The sequence below is a fragment of the Protopterus annectens genome, chromosome 2.part0 (assembly GCF_019279795.1).
Source record: "Protopterus annectens isolate FY-2018-M chromosome 2.part0, PAN1.0, whole genome shotgun sequence".
NCBI classification, from domain to species: Eukaryota; Metazoa; Chordata; order Ceratodontiformes; family Protopteridae; genus Protopterus; species Protopterus annectens.
In genome coordinates this window covers 1,693,873,161-1,693,891,564 of record NC_056728.1, presented here as the reverse complement: position 1 = coordinate 1,693,891,564, position 18,404 = coordinate 1,693,873,161, and positions in this window count along the sequence as shown.

The window sequence follows — 18,404 nt, the reverse complement described above, 5'->3', positions numbered from 1 at the left end:
AGCAAAATGCTGTGCATGGCTTCTCATAGATCAGCAGCACTTGTGAGAGGAATTATATTTTTAATCAAAATTAAAATGCAGCAATTCACACACACGTGTTTGAAACTAGTGTTCTAGTAGAGTTTCAGTGCAAGCCAACATCCACAATTCCGTAGGCTTGTTTATTTTTGTGTTTGTCTACATCAAACAATATGAATAATTTTACTTTTTAACAACTCTGTTCACATACTATTTTTAAGTATGAATGTCTGGAGTTTTTACAGCTTCAAAGAACAAAAAAGTGATACTGGTCATTACAATAACATCATGTGGACTTAGATCAGAAACCTCTCCAACACATTTTCAAGACTTCATTATAGAAAGCTCCATCATGTCTCTAAACAATGCTATTGTCATTGCAAAAATATGCAACTTGCAAATTTAATATTAGCCTTGTAAGCTAATGCACACAGATGATGCCTAGACTAGAATATATCTGCATATACACAAAGAGGATTGGCTTGAGAAGGATTTAAAAGTTTTATAGATAGCTTCTGCTCTACCTGTGTCTGCTGAAAAGTCATTGGATTTGTACAAGACAGGATTTTTTGAGTGATAATATCATGACAGAATGGTCAGATGATGAGAAATCACTACACACTCTTATTATATTTTACTTTCTCCACTGAATCAGAGTGTCATCATTTCTCTTCTCGGTACCATACTGTCTCTTGAGAGTAGATCCAGGCATTATTTTCTGGGCCATGAAAGAGCTTGTCTTCTCCAAGGCTTTCTGTCTAGAATAAACCATTTGGAAGGAATAATTGCAGGCAACTGTAAACTATCTGTAAATATAATTAAAATATGTCTGATTTATATACCATGGTCTCCCTCTCCTTTTTGGAGTAAACACTTTCTTATATTGATATAGTACCAGCCTCTTTACACTTTTAAATGAGATCTCATTTAATACATGGATACATGTAAATTTCAGCGTAGGATGATGGCACTCTCTAAAGTGGTACATTTAAATGAATACAACTGTGCTGGGTACAGCTCACTGCCAAAGCAAAAGTCCCGTATAAAGAATGCATGCAAGTCAAAAAATGTCCCATTTATTCTTATGGATGTTGCCAGTGCTGCCAATCTCTTGCCATTTTCAATTTTAGTCTGAGCTCCATACTTGCACTTAGAAAGGAAGTTAATCCAGTTCATAGGTTCATAGGTTCATAGGTTTATACTAGGCTATCTGCCCTAAGGCATTTATAAGCCTAGCCCCCTTATATGAAAAAATACTGTGCCCATTAGTTTGTTGTGCCTCTGTCCAGCAGTGACACAGAGATGATTCCTGGGGTAAACCTACGATCTCCCATCCACAGGTCTAGATTTCTCTTGAACAGAGTCAGCGAGGTGCTCTGCCTCACATGGACCGGGATTTTATTCCACAGCATAGGGAGTCTCTGAGTGATAAATCTATCCCTCCAGCACGTCCTATTTATATCCGTGCTAAGGTTTAAGTCGCTTGCTCTAGTGGTTTTGGTGGATTTGGATTTTTGAGGTGGAGCATGTCCATTAATTCGGGTTGGACATGGCCTTGTATGTCAGGCACATGTCACCTCTGAGCAGACGGTATGCGACTGAATAGAGCTGGAGTTTCTTCAATCTGGCAGCATATGACAGATTTTGGAGTCCCTTTATCCTTTTGGTGAGGAACTTTTGGGGTCTCTCCAATTGCTGCAGATGTCGGGTGAGATACATCCCGAATGGGGCATTGTACTCGATCATTGGTCTGATAAGTGAAGAGTACAGGGGAACAATGACCTCACTAGATCTGGATGTGAATCCCTTCATGATCAGGTGGGCAATGTAGAAGGTCTTTCTAACCACTTTAGCAATGTGAGTGTCAAAGAAAGGCCACTGTCAACCTGGGTCCCCAGGTCCCTGATAACCTCTTCTGTGCTTAGTGGATTGCCACCTATATGGTAGCTTGGGGTTACCTTGTTTTTGTATGACTATACATTTTTGGCGTTTAACTTCAGGCCATGGCTCTGGCACCAGCTATCTGTTTCCGTGAGTCCCTTCTGAAGGATATCCGTGTCCGATGCACTTTCCACTATGGCCCAGTTTGCAGTCGTCTGCAAACTTTGTCAGCCAAAGTCCTCCCATGTTGGCCTGTACTTCTGAGAAGTAGATGCCAAACAATAGGGGCCAAGGACCGAGCCCTGTGGGACACCACTTGTGACCGGCTTGGAGTCTGACACAGCGCCAGCAACTCTAACCCTGTGGGTTCTGTCCTTAAGCCAGTTTGCAACCCATCTTGTGACATATGGGTTTACATTTAAGCTGGTAAGTTTTTCTACAATACCCGAGTGGGGTATTGTGTCGAAAGCCTTGCAAGGTCAAGGTAGGCTGTATGGACTGCCTTTCCTCATCAATGGCCTTGGTGACTGTTTGAAGAAGTCAACCAAGTTCAAAAGGCATGATCTTCCCTTGACAAAGCCAAACTGGGTCGGGTCCAATGTCTGCAAGTCCCCTATATCTTTGTTTATGAGCTCCATTATGATCCTCTCCATAGCTTTGCAGACTAGACTTGTTAAGCTTATGGGGCGGTAATTACCAGGGTCCGTGAGGCACCGCCTTTGTGGAGTGGGACCACAGTTGCCGTCGCCACTCCTTGGGCACGTATCCTGTGGTAAGGCTGAGATTAAACAGCTGCCTTATGTGCAGGTTTAATTCCTCATTTAGCTCGTGTAGCACACAGGGGACACCATCCGGTCCCATTGATGCTGTGTTTTTAGCTTTAGAGAGCAGCTTTCACCTGCGCATTTGAGATGTCCGGGAGGCTACACTCGGCTGGGATAGTTATCTCTCCTTTAGGTGAAGTTTGCACTGAACCTGTCTGCCAGTATGTTGGCAATGTTTGTGGGTTCAGTGATTTTTGTATCATTTTGGACTAATTCTGAGCATATCTGGGAGTTTCCACCCAGGTTCCTAACATAGCTGAAAAAGGCCTTATGATTGTCCTTTGAATCCATGGCAATTTTCTCTCAAAATTGGCCTTAGTTGATTTTATGAGTGCTCGTATTTTTTACTAATAATGATCAGGGGTGACTTCCCTTTTATGGATTTTGTTCTATCATGTAATAGCTTTCTCCTCTTATTGTAAAGTTTGTTAATGGCTGGGGTCCACCAGACTGGACGTTTGCCCTTTGTGGAAAGAGTCTTGGTTTTATTTGGGATTGCCTGATCCATGCAGTCCTGGAGGTGTTCATAGAAGGCATTTGTAAGGGCTTCCGCAGCTTGGGTTGTGGTTTCCTCTGGCTCAGGGGCCTTGAAGGATACCACACCAGTCTTGAGTAGTGTGAAGTTTGCTTTAGAGAAGTTCTTCACTATGGTCTTTTGCTTGGGGTGATGTGGATTTCCAGTGAGATTAGTTTATGATCAGATCTCACCAATGAGGGATATACTTCCAGTGTGGAGCATTTTGTCCCCATGTTTGTGACAATGAGATCTAGTATATTTTCTCCTCTCGTGGGAACAGTGACTAGCTGTTCCATGGCAGTTTTTATATATAACATAAGATTTCTGTATACTTTGGCATAAATGGAGATACCCTGAATATGTTTGGAAAGTACTTCAGACAGTTTATATTATTTTAAGTTTTTTAAATGAAATATTGAATTTGAATTGAAAGAAAATCAGTTTTGTTTTTGTTTTCAAAGGTTTACTCAGTCAGTGAGATTGCTGGCAGAGTATTAAACCATGTTCTCCTGTGATGGAAATAGACAAACATCTTAAATGCTCTACAAAAATATTTTATTGTTTTGGTATTAGTCTGGGTATGAGCCTCTAGAGATGCTAGTTTGGACTGCCATAGTTCAATTTGAATGGTGTTCTGCAGTGACACTGTTCTGCATCAGACTACAGCATTTCTCTCTGACTGCCTTTCACATTTCCTAAAATGTATTTTCTGATTTATACTCAACTGTTGAGCAGTGAAGCACAGTGTCCATGTTAGTTGTAATCCCTGTAGCCACATCAGTTGTACTAAGGGCTTTGGTTTGTACAGCCTGGACCTCACTCCACTTATGCGTTGCCATTATACCCACTAATTTACTTGTCTAAACAGACCCTTGTTGCAAAGTGATTTTTTTTCATCCTTGAATGGACACAGCTATCTTATTTACTCTGTTGCAACTGAACAATGTTTTAGTGACTCCCTCTTCTGAAGAACTGATTTTGAATTGTAATATGACATATTGCTGTTCTATGAGAAAATGCTTAGTGACAGCATTCCACCCTTTTTCTTTATGACACTTCAGCTTTCCATACCTCTCATTATCACCTCATACAACCCGAACCATGCCCCCTGGATTTTCTCTGTAATAAGCCAAGGGGCACCCTCAGGTGCCTACTAATGCTAACTCATTCATCCACTTAGAAGAGTCTATTACCCAAAAAAAACAACTTTACAATGTTTGCAGCTTGCGTTCCTTACTTTTTTAAGTGTTACTGTGACTATGATTTTTACCTCAGCTACAGGAAAAATAAAATTACAACATAAATGTTTTGTCCACACTGGTCTATATGTCACCAAACTAGTATCATGGGAAGAATTGCCAGGCTTCTCATGAAAGTTATCTAATTTGAAACTTAATGCAAAGTTCTATTCTTGTGTTATTGCTACATTCTGTGGTTGATTCAGAAAGGTTACTGTTCATAGGTAGATACTAGGCTATCTGCCCGAAGGCATTTATAAGCCTAGCCAGAATGTGTTGGCTTTTGCCGCCCCCTTAAAGTAGTTCCCTGTGTTTCTGTCCAGCAGAACCACTGAAGTGATCCCCGGGGTAAACTTTCTGTTTCCCATCCACTCGTCAAGGTTTCTCTTGAAGAGTGCTAGCGAGAAGCTCTGCCTAATGTAGATTGGAATCTTGTTCCAAAGCATGGGAAGTCTCTGGGACAGGAATCTGTCCCTCCAGCACATCCTATTTATTGTTGTGGTGAGGTTTAGATCCCTAGAGTGTGTGGCTGTGGCTCGAGGGGATAAGGTTTTCTTTAGGTGGAGCATGTACAGCAATTCTGGGTTGGACATGGCCTTGTATGTCAGGCAGAGATCACCTCTGAGCAGGTGGTATGCAACTGAGTACAGCTGGAGTTTCTTCAGCTGAGCTGCATAGGGCATCTGTTTGAGGCCAGTGAAACTCTTGGTGAGGTACTTCTGTGGTCTTTCCAGCTGTTGCAGGTGTCTTGTAAGCTACATCCCAAATGGGGTGTTGTACTCTATGATGGGTCTGATGAGTGATGAGTAGAGGGGCACAATAACCTCTTTTGATCTAGATGCAAACCCTTTTGTGATTAGGTGGGCCACACAGAAGGATTTTCTAACCACTTTGGCAATGTGATTATCAAAGGAGAGATTACTATCTACTTGGGTCCCCAGATCCCTTATTATGTTTTCCATATTTAGGGGACTACCACCTATGTGGTAGTTTGTGGGTACTTTGTTATTTCCAAAGGGAATAACTATGCACTTTTTGGCATTTAGCTTGAGGCCATGATTTTGACACCAGGTATCTGTCTCAGTGAGACCTTTTTGGAAGATGCCTGTGTCAGCCAGTGAGTCAATTATAGCTCCAAGTTTGCAGTCATCTGCGAACGTGGTCAGCCATACTCCTCCTGTGCTTATCTGTACCTCTGAGAAGTATATGCCGAACAGGAGGGGTCCTATGACTGAGCCATGGGGAATGCCACTTGTAACCAGTTTAGAGTCAGACCTAGCTCCCGCAACTCTCACCATGTGAGTTCTGTCCGTGAGCCAATTGGCAACTCATCTTGTGACATAGGGGTTTATGTTCAGGCTGGTGAGCTTGTCTATAATACCAGAATGGGGAATGGTGTCGAAGGCCTTTGCAAGGTCTAGGTAGGCTATGTGTACCACCTTTCCCTCATCTATAGCCTTGGTAACTGTCTCTAAAAAGTCCACCAGGTTTAGGAGGCATTATCTGCCTTTAACAAAGCCGAACTGGGTAGGGTCCAGTGTTTGGAGGTTCCCAATGTCTCTGTTAATGAGTTCCATGATGATGCGCTCCATAGCCTTGCAGACCAAGCTAGTCAGGCTTATAGGGCGATAATTCCCAGGGTCTGTTGTGGCTCCACCTTTGTGGAGTGGAATAACTGCTGCTGTGCACCACTCTATGGGTACATAACCTGTGGAGAGGCTGAGTTTGAACAGTGTGTTTAGGTGAGGGGTTAGTTCGTCTTTGAGCTCATGTAGGACACAGCCTGGGACACCGTCCGGTCCCATTGATGCTGTGTTTTTGGCTTTGGAGAGGGCTATTTAAACCTGAGTGTCTATGATTTCAGGGGCTCTACATTCTTCTGGTATGGGTATGGGCCCTTTTGGGAGTGAGAGGGGGGTAACGTTTGCACTGAACCTGTCTGCCAGGATGTTGGCAATATCAGTTGGTTCAATGTATTTTGTGCCATTCTGCACTAACTCTGAGCAGATCTGAGCATTGCCACTTAGATTATTGACATAGCTAAAGAATGCCTTGTGGTTATCTTTGGAGTCCTTGGCAAGTTTTCTTTCAAAGCTCGCCTTGGACGATTTTATGAGGGATCATAGTTTCCTGCTGATACAGATCAGGGATGTCTTCCCTTCTTGGGATTTTATTCTTTTCTGTAATAGTTTCCTCCTTCTATTGTATAGCTTGTTTATGGCAGGGGTCCACCAGGCTGGTTTCCTTTTCTTGGAGGAGTGAGTCTTGGTTTTGCTTGGGATAGCACGATCCAGGGATTCTTTTAGATGCCCACAGAATGCATTAGTAAAGGATTTTGCAGCTTGGACAGTGTTATCTATTTGCATGGGGGCTTTGAAACTTTTCACCTCCATCTTAAGTAACGTGAAGTTTGCTTTTGAAAGGTTTTTCATGGTGGTTTCCTTGTCCGGGGGTGGGGGCGGAATGTGGATATCCAAAGTGATTTGTTTATGGTCAGATCTAACCAGCGAGGGGTTAACCTGTGGTGTGGAACACCGGTTGCCCATGTTGGTGATGTCCAGGTCCAATATGTTGTCACCTCTGGTGGGAGTGTTGACCAGTTGTTCCAGGGCATTTGAGTTTATAAATTCTAGGAAATGTTGGGCAAGGGAGTTAGTACTTGAGTAGTTCTCCCAGTTAATGTTTGGGTAGTTGAAATCACCCAATATTAGGGTGTTTGGTAGGACCTTTATGTTACCCAGTGTTTCCAGAAATGCAGAATGGGGGTCCTGGGACATGGTGGGTGATCTGTAGCAAGCTACAATTTGAATTGCAGTTTTGCCCATTGTTGGTTGCACATGGATAATCTCTGAAGCATTTTGAGGTTTAGACTTCTGGCATTGAGTAGTATTACCCTCAGATTTTTGTTACTTGTGCTATTTATGGTGGTGAGTTTGTCTTTTGAGCCTTGCCTAAAAAAGGCACTATGGGGGTGGCAAGAGTCTTGGCCAGTATTTGAAAGCCTAAGGGTGACAGGTGCAAGCAGTCTCTAGTGAAGCAGCATGGTTTGTCGAGCATGTCATCCCAGGCAGACAGACACTGGATCACCTTGAATGACACCAGAAACTTAGCCAATTGCTGAAATTTATATTTTTTTCTTTATACCATGGTATCATTCTTGGTGAGGGCAGGATGCTACTCAGGGTCAGGGTCATACCGGCCTGGGCTAAGTGATCAGAGAGCTCTTCCATGTCTCTTTTCATGTAGTCCAGGGAGGTACGGCTCAGGTCATTCACACCAATATGGACAATGGCAGAGTCGTATTTGTACTTGTTCTGGACCTGAGTGCTTGTGTTATGTGGTGGATCCTGGCACCCGACAAGCAGCTAACAATAGCATTCTCCTTATTCAGCCTAGTGAGTGGAACATCAGTGTGCCTGACTATAGAGTCACCTATTACTAGTATGTTGGGTATGTTATTTTGCCTTGAGGGCTGTGATTGTGCGGCACACTGGTTTTGTGAAGTATGTGTTTCATGGTTTGTGTTGGGGAGTGGAGATTGCTTGGATGTCTGCTTTGGAGGGCTCTGTTGCTTTTGCAGATTTTTATTTAGAGCCTCTGAGTAGGTTTTTGTGTATTTACGTGTGTTTTTTGCCGGTGCTGGTTTAATGGGTCTATATGAGACTGGTGGTGTGATGCCAGTATTTCCCTTCTCCGCTTGACTGTCTGATCCAGTCTTGGGTTGAGAGAGCTTAGCCTTCAGTTTGGCTGTATAATTGCAGCTCTCGCATGTATTAGTGTTTGGTGGTAGGAGGAGAAGGTTGTCTGTGTACATGAGGCAGTTGTAACATTGCCTCAAAATGCCCAGATTCACCAGTTGGACTGGAGAGTACACCTGAAACTGCCCTTTGGACATGCCTGGATAGGTACAGTAAACTGTTTTACTGAATGGCTGGTTAGGTTGAATAGAGAGCCTTGTCTTTCTGTAGTGCTAGGGTTTATAAGTGCTTGCTATGAGTTTTGAGCAAGTACCGGGCTGAGAAATGAATGGCTTGAGTGCTTAAGTTGAAAGTTTCTCTAGTTCCAAGGGAAAAATTGAAGAGGAGAAGAAGAGACTTTGTGGAGCCAGGAATAGTTATACGCTGCCCGGCGTGCAAAACCGGGCACATTCGGTTTTTATAATAGGGAAATGAAAGAGATAGAAATTAGCCCAAAATGGCCAATAAACTACTACTTTCTGGGCTGTACTCAAGGTGTACACTTTGCAACCATTTTGGATTCAGAGACAGCCTTACCACGTTGCTTAAGAATGAAGGCATGTAACACTATGTCAGCTGTTTTTGCTGCTGTTGTAAATGCTAATGAGGCATTCTGGGGGAGATGCATATGCTAATTAGCCATGTGCTCTACCCTGGAACTGTCTACAGTACACAGCTGCATGGAAAAGTAACATGATCACTCCTAGCTGCTCCTGCTAATAACCTCGTCAAAAAGCTTGTCCACCCATTGAAGTAGAGGTAAGTGTCAAAGAGTTTAGCACTCAGGTAGTGCTGGAGGGTGTGTGATGTGAGTATGTGTATGATTACATGTGTGAGTGCTTGTGTGAGTGTGTCTGTCTGGAAGATAGAAGTAGGATGGGTAATGAGGAGGGGGGTTGGGTAGGAAAGTGTGTGTGTGTGTGTGTGTGTGTGTGTGTGTGTGTGTGTGTGTGTGTGTGTGTGTGTGTGTGTGTGTGTGTGTGTGTGTGTGTGTGTGTGACTGTGTGTGTGAATATGTGTGAAGAAGTGGGGAGAATGTCATACCTGCACACTCACCCTAGTCTAATGAGCAAATCCTACAACATACGGTTGGGGAGAGCACTAGATACCACGGAGAGCTGTTTAATATTATGCCTTAAAGGTACTTATGGTCAGAGGGAACACTAAACACAAGAGAGAATGCTTTAATATTGTATCTTATTGCACATAGGATTGAGAGAGTACTATACGCTAGGGATTCTCTATGTAATGTGCCTTAAAGGCACTTAAGAAAAAAAAATCTAAAGCTTTGCAGCACAAAGGGGGAGGAAACACTAATCGCCAGGGATACTCTTCATACTGTACCACAAAGACACTAAAAAGATTCATACTCTGCACCCTCCAACCTCAGACAGTGAATATCAGTCTTCTGTGGCACCTCTCAACACAAGGGATGCTTGAAAACAGTACATCAGTATGTTGAGGGAAAAAAAAAACAAATACATTAAGTGAAAGGGGGTAGGCTTCAAACCTTGCACCCTTAGCACAGAAAGTAGGAACATTAACCTACTGTACTAACTAATCTGGTAGTGCAAGTTTTTTTTTACTTTATAAGAAGTATAAAGCTCTAATGTCTGGCATGATCCAATAGCTGCAGCGGTTTGTGAGTCAAATGTGATAGTGGGTTGAGGCTTACGTTTAAAGCTGGTAGGTACACTAGATGACACCAACTACATTTAAAATATTACCGTGACTCACTTAGAAAGTTACTAGAGCAATAGGTCAAGCATCAACATGCAATCTATGAGCACTAATAAGCCGTAAATATGATGCCTGCCATGAATCCATGATTTACAAAGAGAGGGAAATAGAATAAGTAGATATACTGGGGACATTCTAATAACTCAGGGACAGGTAAGAGGGATGTGGTGTGTGTGTGTGTGTGTGTGTGTGTGTGTGTGTGTGTGTGTGTGTGTGTGTGTGTGTGTGTGTGTGTGTGTGTGTGTGTGTATATTTCTGAATATTTGTATATGTGTGAAAGAGCGAATGAGGGCGGTGACTGTGATGATGCAATGCATGGATTGCCAGTGTTAACAACCACAAGAAAGTGATGATTTGCACAAGCAGCAGTTAACAGTGATTTACAGACATGCAAATTACATGATAATGAGGTATTTCTTCATTAAGGCTAATGTGTTACTGAAGTGCATTTTTCGTCACTATAGAAACAGACCCATTTTAGCACAGCTCTTAACTTGAGCACTGGAGTTCTTTCTAAATTCTCAGAACTATCTTTGTGATTTATTTATTTATTTTTGAATTATCATTATAGAACTCCAGTGAAAATGGAACTTCTAAGCTGGACTTTCGTAATCAATAAATGAAATAAATAAATAAGTGGATGAATACAAATGCTGTAAATGTGTAAACTTGGTAACCATTTGATATTCCAAGACTCATTACTGAGTCCTAGAACAGCAAAACTAAATGAGCAAAAATGCAGACTTACATAAAACAAGTCCAAGGTTGCCATTTCTTGGAACATTCCCTTTTCACTGCATTATGGTACTTTTGGATTTGGATTATATAAGTTTGAGAATCTGGGGGACATCCTCTCATTGGGAGGTGCAGGGAGCTTGCCTCCTTCAAAAACTAAGTTTAAAGTAGAATGGCAGTGCTCAGCATTCATTGTTCTCCTAGAGTTTCATTGTTATTTTTTATAATTCTGGGGCTCAAATTGTAAGTCTCAGAATTGCAATGCGGAGCCATTCAGCTTAAACAGTTATTGCAAGATGTTTACAAAACTTTATAAAAAATATTTACTGTATGTATTGTGACTTATAAAAATCCCTATAAGATTTATAACTAAATAAAACTTACCACAGTAAAGATGAGTTTGTACTTAATAATTTGATCATGTATAATATTTAGTAGTACTTATTCCAGGTATAGCTGACAGGAATGAGAACCCTGACCTGCTGCCCCAGAGCATACTCTCTGGCTCATGCATTCCTGTCATACCAGAAAATTTTCGCCTGTTGGCCTCCTGCCAGGTTCTCCTGGGCCAAGCCCATGAGTTCCCTGACCCTTGTCCTGAAGTTTAGGACATATGCCACAACAGACTCTTTGTGGGATTCACACTCACCCTCCCACAAATCGCAAATCAAATCTAGAGGTACCCTCACCATACAGCAACTCAAAAGGTGAGAAACCTGTGGATTCCTGGGGCACCTCTCTATAAGCAAACAACAGATGTGGCAAATGATTTCCCACTTCCTCTGAAACCGGCCTGCAAATGTGAGTAGCATGGTCTTTACTGTAGAGTTTAACCTCTCCACCAGCCCATTAGTCTGAGGGTGGTAGTGGGTGGTCTTTAGGTGTTTCACCTCACAGTGCTCCAACAGACAAGCCAGCAGGTCTGACATGAAATTGGCACCTCTGTCAGTCAGTATTTCTTTTGGGAATACTACCCTGCCAAAAATCTGTAACAAAGCATTTGCCACCTTTTCTGCCTCAGTGGAGGACAGAGCCACTGCCTCAGGGTATCTGGTAGCATAATCTACTACCACTAGGATATACTTCTTCCCTGTGGGACTTGCAGTACTTAGAGGCCCCACAATATCCATAGCTACTCTCTGAAATGGCTCTTCAATCAGGCAAAGGCAGTAGAGGAGCTTTGACCTTGTCTCCTGCCTTGCCTATGTTTTGGCACTGCTCACTGGTTCTGCAGTAAAGTGTTACATCCCTGGAAATCCCAGTCCAATAAAAGTTCTGCATAATACGTCTCTTGGTATGCTTTATGCCCATATGACCTGCAAAGGGAATGTCATGGGCTATGGCTAGAAGTGCCAGATGGTAGGATCTGGGCACTACCAACTGCTGTATTCTCTCACCATCTAGCTCTCCCTCAGGGATCCAGTCTCTATATAGCAACCCTTTGTCCCAGTATACAGATTCCCCTTTTCTTTGAGAATCAGGTGCCTCCCTAACTACCTCCATCAAGCCTTGTAATGTTTGTTTTGTTTTTTTGTATCGGCATTCAAAAATGTAATAGTTCGATCATTTCAGTTCGATATCTTGTGATTCGAACTATTACATTTTTGATATGCTGATATAGACCCCAGACAACTTACTACTGGCATTCTGTTATTTCCACTTGCTGGCTCCCCCACCTTTTGCTTCCCACCTTTCCTCCATGGACATCTATATGCTACATGGCCCCAGTTGTTACATTTAAAACATTTAACTCTTGATCCTGGCTATGGATCTGAACTAGTGGCTTCCCCTTTTACTGGCAGACTCTGTTGGGGTGATTTAGGCTGCCCACCATGGGTTCCCTTCTACCCATGTACAGCACTGGGTATCCCTTTCCTGTGCAGTGATGCCCTGCTTGCTAGGTATAGGTCTCCTTTTTCCACAACTCATCTGTGGTGATGCATTCTCTCTGCCAAACAGCTTCTCATGCCCTCAGACAAAGTGTTAAGGGCTTGTTATCTCACCAAAAGATCTGCCAGCCCTTCAAAAGTGGTGACCTGACACCAACTCACCACATATGAAAATAAGTGCTTAACTCAGCAATATAATCACACACACTTTCATCTACCTTGCGTATATGCTCACAAAACATTTTTCTATAAGCTTCAGGTGTTAACTTAAAAGCATTCCAATAAGCAATTATTAACTGTTTTATAATTTAAGCAACCAGTATCAGACAATTTAGAAACAGCAGTTACAGCTTTACTATGGAGTAAGGGGGTCAGGAACCATACCCAGAGCCCTTGGTCAACATTATACTGTTTACATACCCTCTCAAGCATGTGAATGAAACTATCAAAATTATCACCCTCTGTAAATTGTGGAAGAAATTTACTGACCTTTATTGCTTCTTGGGTTTGGTTACTCCTTTCGCTATTACCCCCTGACCCTGGCGAAGAGTCAGCATCTCCTTTTCATGTTGCTTCTGCCTCTCATTTTCTTCGGCTTCCAAATGCCGCAGTCTTTCTGCTGATTCTATTTCCAAATGTTTGGCCTCCAGTTCAAGTCTCTTTAACTCCAGATGGATTTTAAGTTCTCTGAGGCAAAGTTGAGCTGTTAATTTTCTTAGATTTGTACATCCTCAATGCCAGTCTCACTGTTTTCCTGGTTGCTGGTTTGTGATGCAGCTGGGACTAAGGCTGCAGTCATTTCTCCTTTAGTCAGGTTGGCATGCCCCAGTCCTTTGGTTTGGCACATCTCAGCCAACTGGTTCCTCATCAGCTTACCATAATCCTCTAATGACATCCTTGCCTGCTCTCCTTGACTAAGCTAACAAAAAATAAATAAAACTATTGTGATATGAAACTCTGAATGTCTACTGTGTGGCTGCTTGAGAGTACAAACACCTTCTTTAGTGACCACTGTTTACAGGCTACAGGAGTTCAATATCCACACCACTGAATCCCAATATGTGATGTGGGATCTCACCACTGCCAGCCAATTAAAATGTGATGAACCACCACTGGACTAGTAATCAAGGGGTCTCAATCCTCATCACTGGCATCTGTGGGGGGAAGTTCACTGGGAGGATAACAGATGCACACACAGTATTTCCAGATGCAGCTCTATGCATCAAGTGCAATTGCCCTTAAGCGTACACAGAGACCACAGTCAGTCTGGGGCTGGTTTCTTCATCTTTTTCCAGATCCCCAATAAGACTCCTCACTGACACAGCTATAGAGTTGAGATCTCAGCTGAGTGACCAAGCCAAGATCAGCAGCACCTTTTCTGTCAAGCTAGTGCTTTGTGTCCCTGCCTAGGTAGCTGACACATACACTCTTTGAGGTTTGATTTACACAACCACACACCTGGGAAAGGCTGGCACAGGTTTACTAGCTATGCTCCCTTCTGCCCAAGGTAGTTACCACTGCCACCAGTCACTCCTGCCAGCTACCTTTAGGCCCTTAACAAAGAGTGTCCAATCTTGCTGTGTAATATTAATATTAATACAAAGAGTAGTTTGACCAAAAGCAAGGCTATTAGGAGTAGCCCACACAGTGTCACCAAATAAATATGCAAGTACTCTCAAAACTTAAATATCTCTACAAAAATCAGCCACCATGAAATGTTTAAATGTATTTAATAATAAATAATAAAAGAACAAGAAAATACTTAGCATATATATATTCACAGTGACATCAGAGTTCAAAACCACAGGAATATTTAAAATAACATTACAGTACAGGCTCACACAAATAAAGAAAAAACTAAATCTAAACTAAGGTTCCCTATATTCCTGACTATATCTAAGAAAGTTACTATACCCTAGCAACTTACTTAATTAGAGCAAGGCAGATGTGGTGAATGGTTCTTATTGTTGTTGTCAAGTCCAAGACAGAATGCAGAATGCTCTGTATCACTAACAGACTTCACAAAATAATATCTAAAATATTACTGCTGGGGTAGCTTGCAGAATGACATAATTTCTGGTCATCTGACTTCTACTTCCCAGGTAAAATCCTCATTGTTGAAGCTGGCAGTATTTAGTATCTACCTGTAAAAATACTCATATAAGGGCTTTTGCTCAGATCTTTGACAGGTGCTGGAAGTCATAAAACAATTGCATTCCTTCACGCTTCCCAAGTAGCAGTTAGTTCACCCCAGAGACAATACGGAAAGCTTCCTAGTACAGACTTTGTGTCTCTAGCTGTATTGAAGCATCTTTATGGCCTATCCTATAAAGTAATTTAATTTCAGATATTTTTCTAAAGCTTGCTGGACTGAGGTTAACCCTCTGGTTTCCTCTGTTAACATATACATTTAAATGTTACAATAGTGCATTTCTGTTCTTTTCAAGTAGGGCACACTGTGTATACATTTTAAGCACAAGCACTTTACAAATACATTTTCAACACAAACATCTGTACAGAGAAGTTTGATGTACACATGACATACAGTTCTAATACATTTGTAACACAAACATCTTATATAAATTAGTTTGATATTCACAAATGACATAATTATTTACAAAATTCCAGCTAGCTGTGCTTGCAGTACCTCCTTTTGTCACATGGCCCTTTCTTGTTTCCGAATCATTTCTTATTTCCATAATACTACTAAAGCTCCCCTTTGAGGACATAATAGTATAGAACAATAATGTTTTAGAGTGCACCCATTGCTCTTAGAAAGGAGTTGGAGGACAACCTGCTAGAACTCCCATAGAATGAGTGATAAATATAATGTAATTAACTCTTGCTCAAACACAGTCTGCACATTTCCTAACTTAGCCATTTTTTTGAATCTGCAGTTTCCTCAGCAAACCTTCCATGCATATACAAACCTCTGTAAGGAAAAACATCCCTATATCACCTCAGAGTTGTCCTCCCTCTAGCATAAAACTGTGATTCCTTGCCCTTCCTTATCTCCTCTGAATTGAACTGCACTCTCAGTTTGCTCATTCCTTTGAGGTATTTAAATATTTCTGTCATGTCTTCTCTCTTACTTCAGTTTAGTTATTTAGTTCCTCCTCATATGTATTCTGCACATTCTACACAATTTTATGCCCTCACTTGCAGACTCCATTTTGTCAGTGTCTTTGCAAAGTTTGTTTACACAAACTGTACACTGTGATCCTGATGTGATCTCATCTACTGTGTGTTCAGAGGAAGAATAACTTCTTTTTTCTGTTCATAATGCCACTCTATGTACATCCCAGATCACTTAAGATTTCTCTCTCATGACTGCTGTTTTTGGTACATGTGAGATACGCAAAAAAAAACTTTTTTCTTGCCTCCAACTGTGTAGAATTTGGAAGCACTTTACATAATCGAATTACTGAAATCTCGAATGTCATATGGTCGAGACCATATGATCGACATTTCAGTATATCGAATATGTAAAGTTTTAAAAAATAACACTTTACTTACCTTAAAACATTACGTGCACACAGAGGCAAGGCTTCTTGTACACTCTGTGTGTACGTAATGTTGTTATCTTTTTTGTGGTGTTGACAGGAAGTGGGAAATCTCCCGTTTTGTGCTTCCTCATACAGTGCAATATGGGAGATTTCCCTTTTCCCCACTGTAGCGCGATCTCGGAGTTGGTATATTTAAGTACGGGGGAGTGGGGGCACAGCCCCCCACATGGGGGGTGCAGGCAAAAGCAATGTTTGACTTTTTTTTTTTGCGTTTCATTTTAGAAGTTCGAGTTTCCAAAACTCGATCTTTTGGTCTCGACCATATGAGGTTTGAGATTTTGGGAATTCGAGCTTCTAAAGTGAATCCGTAGAATTTATATGGCTTTTTTTTTACCAAGGTGCATTGTCTTGCAGCTCCTTGCACTAAATCTGTGTTGCCTTATATTTTTCCATTCCATTAACATATGAAAGTCAATGCTCATTCTGTCCATCTTTGTTTGCACTGACTCCATTATACATCTTTGCACCATCTGCAAGGAGTTATAATTCCCCTTATCCTACTACAATATTCCTCAGAAAAGTATTGAAAAGACTAATCAGCAAGCTAACTTCATAGTTACTCACAACTCACGTTTCCTTAATATGAATGTAATTTATCGTTATCCTCTGTGTCCTGTTGTTTAGTTTGCTTTTAAGTGTGACTCCACCCTGGGGCCCACTACAAGGTTAACTAACTTGTTATTGATATTTTGTATAGCACTCTAACAAGATGCCTTCTTACAATTTTAGACTACATCCAAAACCATTCCTCCATTTATTGCTTTAGTAACCCTCCCAAAGAAATATTTGATTTTTCTAACATGACCTTCTTATATTGAATTCATTATACCTTAAATCTTTTGCCATAATGGCCACTGAGTTTATACTAACTGTTCAATATACCTTTTGTGCACCACCCACTCCCACTTTATGAAGTAAATTCCCAGGTTCGCTCCTATGTTAGTCTGGTACTACCCCGGCTTCCCATGGTTTATTAGAGAACGTGATTGGAGGTGTTAATAGCTACACATTTAGTTCTTTCATAATTCTGGGTAAATATCACTTAGGAACTGCTTTGCCCATCTTTCCTTTGAACCATATGGGATCTATCATGACCATGAGTATTCATCTCCTATTACTGGAGCTAGAACTAGTTATGGCATAACTGTCATCCAGGAGGCCATGAGACGTTTTCAGTTTTCTATCCTTAACCCTTCCCCAGTGGCTGATGTGCATGTTTTGCAGATAGAGGTGGCTGTTATGCATTCCTCTGTGGGCATATCTGTTCCTGCAAGCACCCTATGCAAACTTTATTCAAGTACTACAGGATTTATGCATTTGGCCAGTTACTGCCAGCACTGTGTTGGGTAACGGGCTGGAAAATATTCTTCCCCCGGTGTAGGTGAGCTGGCATACTCTAGCCCTCTCTTTTTGGGATCTCAGTCAATTCTTAAGCTGCAATCTGGGCTTTATCCCTATGTAGCAATAAGCTTGCTTCTTTTTATATCTTTTTTGCTTCCTAATGTAACCATGTAACCTTTTTCCATTCTCTCTTTCTCTACTATTAGATATATATTTTTTATTTTCTTTGGCCCTTTGCAGTCTTATAGTCATACAGTGTTTTGATAGTCTTTCACATTTTCTTCTGCTTAGCCGTAATGTGCCCCCCACTACCATCTGCACTGCTTATACTTCCTGCATGCTAGGTTTTTTTAAGTGTTATCTGCCATCTTTTTTGTTACTTAAAGTTTTTAATCACCTTACAGGCATTTTCAAGCAACATTTTGGTTTGCTAAAAGGTAGGACACACACAGCAATCTCTGGTGTTAAGTATCTGGTAAGCATTGCTATAGATCTGCAATTATTCAATAGTAGATTAGCTCATGGCCCACGTCTACTGATTGATTTGCAAAACATCAAGGTTCATCACATTGACTTTGTGCTGGTGATCAATGTATATGTGATATTGATATTGATAAGTGATATTGCAACTACTCAGACTTTAAAATGGTAAGTCTATTCTCGCAGGTAACAATGGAAGAGTGTAGCTGTCCTTTTGAAGTCCTGCTAAGTACTGTACCTTAGTTTACAATACAGCTGTCTGATAGTAAAACTGCTTCACAGGCTGGAGCTCTGAAGTGGAACAAAGTAAAACAAGTAACTCCCCCTCCTCCCACTGTACCCTTCACCTTTTCCCAGTACATGCTGTAAGTCAAACTCTGTGAGTTCCAGACTGCAACTGCAGTTACAGACACAGCCATATTTATGAAATATTTTGCA